The following is a 7,126-nucleotide window of genomic DNA, read 5'->3' as shown; positions in this document are numbered from 1 at the left end:
GATCGCGAGCGAGTTAAGCCTCCATCAGTACCCATGGGGTTTTGAGTGCGTAGTTATGTACGCGCGGTACGGATGCCATTTCCTCATCGGGGCTGGGATGGAGGCCGAATTTACTAATTCAGCTATTGACTTACCGAGCTGCCCTGTTGCAGTGTAGTCCGGACCTTCTTAACGATGTCCAGGGGCTCGGCGGCCGAATTATGGTGCCGCTTGAGAAGGCCGCTCTGTACTTCTGCTGCTAGGGCTGCGGTATGCTCCTCTGTATGGAGGGAAGGTTCCGTGTTTCCATTTACTGTAATGAGGCCGTGTGGACCGGGCATCTTGAGCTTGAGATAAGCATAATGTGGCACCGCGTTGAATCTAGCAAACGCGGTTCATCCGAGCAGTGTGTGGTAGCCGCTGCGGAAGGGGACGATATCGAAGATTAGCTCTTCGCTTCAGAAGTTATCCGGGGAACCGAAGACCACCTCCAGCGTGATCGAGCCCGTACAACGGGCCTCCACGCCTGGTATGACTCCTTTAAAGGTAGTTATCGTGGGCTTGATTCATGAGGGATTAATGCCCATTTTGCGTACTGTATCCTGATAGAGCAGGTTGAGGGTGCTTCCACCGTCCATTAGGACTCGTGTCATGTGAAATCCGTCGATGATTGGGTCGAGTACCAATGCGGCCGAACCGCCATGATGGATGCTAGTTGGATGATCACGATGAACAAAGGTGATCGGGAATGATGACCATGGGTTGAATTTTGGGGTGACTGGCTCTACCGCATAAACGTCCCTGAGTGCACGCTTGCGCTCCCTCTTGGTGATGTGTGTAGCATATATCATGTTCACCGTTTTGACTTGAGGCGGGAATTTCTTCTGCCCCCAATGTTCGGCTGCCGGAGCTCCTCGTCTTCGTCCTCGCTCTGCGATTCCCCTTCCCTGTTTCCGCTATTTAGCTTGCTGGCTTGCTTAAAGACCTGGCAATCTCTGTTAGTATGGTTGGCTGGTTTGTTTGGGGTGCCTTGTATCTGGCACGGAACGATTATGCGGTCCAAGCTAGATGGTCCTCCGCCGTTCCTTATATATGGCTTCTTTTGCTGCCCGGACTTGGAGCCACTGAATCCGGAGTGAACTGTAGTGTTATTGGTGTTACCGCCATTGCTTCGGCGTTTGTGTTTGTTGTGCCGGAGCTTGTTGGTGTTGTTTTTGGCCTCAGAGGGGCCTGCTTAGTTGGCTGTGTTTGTACTGCGAGCCAGCCAACTATCCTCTCCCGCTACCGTGTATTCACCATTGTGATGTAACTGGTACGTCAAGGCGTACTTTGTACAAGTAGTGCGATAAGCAAGTAGGGTTATTTAACATGCTGCAACCAAGGGCGAGCTACGTATGGGTATGAAAAGCAAGTATGGCAATCGTTTTAGTAGAGACCACCTGGGGATTCCCTTGTAAGCGAGAGCTCCTTGCCTCCTTGGTGTGTTCTGCAAGCGGGTTGTCCGCATAGACCTCCAAAAGAGAAGAAAACCCGTAAAAAGAAAAGGTAAAAGCGTGCGAATCCTAGGGTCGGTCGAGCCGTACAGTGGATCGCGAAGGAGTGATGCCTCCATCAATTCCCATGGGGTTTTGAGTCCCTAGTTTATGTACGCACAGTATTAGTGCCATTGCCTCATTGGGGTTGGGACGGAGATCAAATTGCTAATTCGGCTCTTGATGAGCCGAGCTGTCCTGCTGCAGTGTGGTCCGGACCCTCTTGATGATGTCCAGGGGCTCGGCAGCCGGATTATAATGCTGCTTGAGAAGGCCGCTCTATACTTCTGCTGCTAGGGCGACAATGTGCTCGTCTGTACGGAGGGAGTGTTCCATGTTTCCATTTACTGTATTGATGCCACGTGGGCCGGGCATCTTGAGCTTGAGATAAGCGTAGTGGGGCACCGCATTGAATCTAGAGAATGCGGTTCGTCCGAGTAGGGCGTGATAGCCACTGCGAAATGGGACGATATCGAAGATTAGTTCTTCGCTTCGGAAGTTATCCGGGGAACCGAATACTACCTCCAGCGTTATTGAGCCCGTACAACGGGCCTCTACGCCTGGTATGACTCCTTTTAAGGTAGTCTTCGTGGGCTTGACCCGTGAGGGGTCAATGCTCATTTTACGTACTGTATCCTGATAGAGCATGTTGAGGCTGCTACCACCGTCCATTAGGACCCGTGTCAGGTGAAATCCGTCAATGATTGGGTAGAGGACTAGTGCGGCTGAACCACCATGGCGGATACTGCTACCTCTTGAGCACTTCGTTGGTTTTTCCCCGAAGAGGAAGGGATGATGCAGCAAAGTAGCGTAAGTATTTCCCTCAGTTTTTGAGAACCAAGGTATCAATCCAGTAGGAGGCTACGTGCGAGTCCCTCATACTTGCACAAAACAAATAAATCCTCGCAACCAACGCGATAAGGGGTTGTCAATCCCTACACGGCCACTTACGAGAGTGAGATCTAATAGATATGATAAGATAATATTTTTGGTATTTTTATGATAAAGATGCAAAGTAAAATAAAAGCAAAGGAAATAACTAAGTATTGGAAGATTAATACGATGAAGATGGACCCGGGGCCATAGGTTTCACTAGTGGCTTCTCTCAAGAGCATAAGTATTCTACGATGGGTGAACGAATTACTGTTCATCAATTGACAAAATTGAGCATAGTTATGAGAATATCTAGGTATGATCATGGATATAGGCATCACGTCCGAGACAAGTAGACCGACTCCTGCCCGCATCTACTACTACTACTCCACTCATCGACCGCTGTCCAGCATGCATCTAGAGTATTAAGTTCATGAAAACAGAGTAACGCTTTAAGCAAGATGACATGAAGTAGAGGGATAAACTCATGCAATATGATGAAAACCCCATCTTGTTATCCTCGATGGCAACAATACAATACGTGCCTTGCTGCCCCTACTGTCACTGGGAAAGGACACCGCAAGATTGAACCCAAAGCTAAGCACTTCTCCCATTGCAAGAAAGATCAATCTAGTAGGCCAAACCAAACTGATAATTCGAAGAGACTTGCAAAGATAACCAATCATACATAAAAGAATTCAGAGAAGATTCAAATATTGTTCATAGATAGACTTGATCATAAACCCACAATTCATCGGTCTCAACAAACACACCGCAAAAAGAAGATTACATCGAATAGATCTCCACAAGAGAGGGGGGGACATTGTATTGAGTCCCAAAAAGAGAGAAGAAGCCATCTAGCTAATAACTATGGACCCGTAGGTCTGAGGTGAACTACTCACACTTCATCAGAGGGGCTATGGTGATGATGTAGAAGCCCTCCGTGATGGATACCCCCTCTAGCGGAGCTCCGGAACAAGCCCCAAGATGGGATCTCATGGATACAGAAAGTTGCGGCGGTGGAATTAGGTTTTGGCTCCGTATCTGATCGTTTGGGGGTACGTAGGTATATATAGGAGTAAGGAGTACGTCGGTGCAGCAACAGGGGGCCCACGAGGGTGGAGGGCGCGCCCCCTACCTCGTGGCCTCCTCCTTTGTTTCTTGATGTAGGGTCCAAGTCCCTTGGATCATGTTCGGTGAGAAAATCATGTTCCCGAAGGTTTCATTCTGTTTGGACTCCTTTTGATATTGCTTTTCTTTGAAACCCTAAAATAGGCAAAAAAAACAACAATTCTGGGCTGGGCCTCCGGTTAATAGGCTAGTCCCAAAAATAATATAAAAGTGGATAATAAATCCCAATAATGTCCAAAATAGTAGATAATATAGCATGGAGAAATCAAAAATTATAGATATGTTGGAGACGTATCAGATACTGGTTGGATGATCTCGGCAGTCAAAGGTGATCGGAAATGACAACCATAGATTGGATTTCGGGGCGACTAGCTCTAACGCGTAGACGTCCCTAAGTGCGCGCTTGCGCTCCCTTTTGGGGATGTGTGTAGCGTATATCATGTTCACTGTTTTCACTTGAGGGGGAAATTTCTTTTGCTCCCCAGTGTTCGGCTGCCAGGGCTCCTCGTCATCGTCCTCGCTCTGTGATTCTCCTTCCTTGTTTCTGCTGTTGACCTTGCTAGCTTGCTAAAAGACCCGGCAATCTCTGTTAGTATGGTTGGCCGGTTTGTCTGGGGTGCCATGTATCTCGCAAGGACGATCGAGTATGCGGTCCAAGCTGGATGGTCCTCTGCTGCTCCTTTTATAGGGCTTCTTTCGCTGGCCGGACCTGGAGCCACTGAATCCGGCATGAACCGTAGTGTCATCGGCGTTATCGCCATTGCTTCAGCGTTTGTGCCTATTGCGCTGGAGCTTGTCGTGCTATTTTTGGCCTCGGAGGGGCCTGTTTCGTTGGCTGTGTTTGTACTGCGAGCCAGCCAACTATCCTCTCCCACGCAAAAGCAGGTCATAAGTGCCCTGAGGGCTGCCATGGATCTCGGCTTTTCCTGGCTGAGGTGGCGGGAAAGCCATTCGTCCTAGATTCTATGCTTAAAGGCCGCTAGGGCTTCAGTGTCCGGACAGTCGACGATCTGGTTCTTTTTGGTTAGGAACCTAGTCCAGAATTTTCTGGCTGATTCTCCAGATTGTTGAACTATGTGGCTTAAGTCATCGTCATCGGGTGGCCGGACATATGTACCCTGGAAGTTGTCGAGGAAGGCCTCTTCCAAGTCCTCCCAGCTGCCGATGGAGTCCTCCGGCAGACTATTTAGCCAGTGTCGAGCTGGTCCTTTGAGCTTTAATGGGAGGTATTTGATGGCATGGAGATCATCTCCTCGGGCCATGTGTATGTGATGAATAAAATCTTCGATCCACACTGCGGTGTCGGTTGTTCCGTCGTATGATTCAATATTGATAGGCTTAAACCCCTCGGGGAATTCATGATCCAGCACCTCGTCTGTGAAGCAGAGAGGGTGTGCGGCACCTCTATAGCAGGCCGCGTCACGGCGTATCTCCGACGTCGTCCGTCTGTGGTTATCGGCCCGGGTGTGATTAAGTTTGTCACATCCGAATAGGTAGCTGTCGTCCCGAGAATGGAAACATCCCCGCGATCCGTAAATAGATCTGTTGTGTCCTGCTCTATTGTCCAATTCCTGCCGAAGATCGTATGTATCGTCCTGAGCTGGTCTGTCCCTGTTTTTGCGACGCGGTGGGGCGGGCTGCTGTTCGGCCTGAGTTGCCGCTTTATCCCGACCGCAGGGTGGCCATTCAGCCGCCCTGTCCCGACCACGTGGTGGTCGGTCCGCATTACGCGAGGGAGATATGTGCTTTGGCGCCTCCTCATCGAATTGAGGTAGCAGTCTGCGTTTCGGGTAGCTCTTGGCTGGGCGGTTAAGGCTGTATTCCTCGGCTGTCAGGACATCAGTCCATCTGTCGACGAGCAGGTCTTATTCAGCTTCAAGCTGCTGTTGTTTCTTTTTCATGCTCCTTGCCGTCGCTATGAGCTACTTAAAGCGCTCCTGCTCGAGAGGATCCTCAGGCACGATTAAGTCTTTGTTGCCAAGGCTTGTCTCATCCTCGGAGGGTGGATGGTAACTATCATCCTCTGAGTCATCTTCTATGGCCTGTTCATCAGGGTTTTCTTGCCTGCTGTCATGTTCCTGTTCAGATGTAGCCCCGACAGGGTCTTCATTGTTTTCGGCGTCTCCTGGAGTACTATTTTCTCCGGTGCCAGTGTTGCCGTCCATTGAGCGGCGGGGCTTGGTGCCACGTTTGGGCTGGCGATGCTTGGACTGTGTCTCGGAGGTTTTATTTGCATCTGGTTCTTCTTTGTCGTCGCAAGATCCTTTAGGTGTATCAACCATTTACACGTCGTACGAAGAGGTAGCCGTCCAACGTCCGGTGAATGGCCGGTTTTGGCCTTGCTCCTTGTCGGCATCGTCGTCCGTACCGTCGATGTCTTCGGAGCCATAGTCAAGCACGTCGGTTAAGTCATCGACGGTGGCTATGAAGTGGGTGGCGGGTGGGAAGCAAAATTCCTCATCATCCGTCTCTAGCTCGAACCGGACATAGTTCGGCTGTGAGTCCTTCTCCAAGGACAGATTCTTTAAAGATTTTAGCACGTCACCCAAAGGCAAGTGCTGGAAAATGTCGGCGGCGCTGAACTCGAAGATCGATAATCGATCTAGCTTGGTGTCCGCGGGCGTACACAGCCCGAAACTTATAGCCGGAGACGAGTTCGAAGTTCCATTAAAGAGAATATTGCAGGGCGCCGAGTCCATGTGCGGCTCCAACGCTGCGGACTCTGCGGCCTCAGATGGCTCGATCTGCTTCGGTTCTAATGTCGTTGCAGCCGCATGAACCATCTGCTGGGTGTGATCCGATGACAGATTTAAGTCACGTTCATCAGGATGAGGGGGAGCGATCGCCGCGGGCTCAAATCACTCGAAGATCAGCTCTCCACGGATACCCGCGACATAGTTCAAGCTACCGAATCCGACCTGATGGCCAGGGGCGTAGCTGTCAATCTGCTCCGGATGGCCAAGCGAGTTGGCCCGCAGTATGAAGCTGCCGAATACGAAGATTTGTCGGGGAGGAAGATTCCTCCTTGGACAGCATCATTATTGACGATTGAAGGGGCCATCGAACATTTTTTCGACGACACAGTGGAACTATGAATGAAAGCACCAATGTCGATGTCAAAAACTGGCGGATCTCGGGTAGGGGGTCCCGAACTGTGCGTCTAGGATCGATGGTAGCAGGAGACGGGGGACACGATGTTTACCCAGGTTCGAGCCCTCTCTATGGAGGTAATACCCTATTTCCTGCTTGATTGATCTTGATGAATATGAGTATTACAAGAGTTGATCTACCATGAGATCGTAATGGCTAAACCCTAGAAGTCTAGCCTATGTGGGTATGGTAATGAGTATATGTGTCTGTCCTTTCCGGACAATCCCCTTCGGTTTATATAGACACCGAGGGGATCTAGGGTTTACATGGAGTCGGTTACATAAGAAGGAATATTTGGTCGCCAAGCTTGCCTTCCACGCCAAGTAGAGCCCAATCTAGACACGGTGCAGTCTTCGGCCTTCATGTCTTCATAGCCCATCCGTCCGGCCCATGGATAACAGGCCGGACGCCCGAGGACCCCTAAGTCCAGGACTCCCTCACTCCCCCCTACCCAAACCGAA

Source organism: Triticum urartu, chromosome 1A (genome assembly GCF_056163025.1).
Source record: "Triticum urartu cultivar PI428250 chromosome 1A, HENAU_Tu73, whole genome shotgun sequence".
NCBI lineage: Eukaryota > Viridiplantae > Streptophyta > Magnoliopsida > Poales > Poaceae > Triticum > Triticum urartu.
This window is presented reverse-complemented; position numbering follows the sequence as displayed.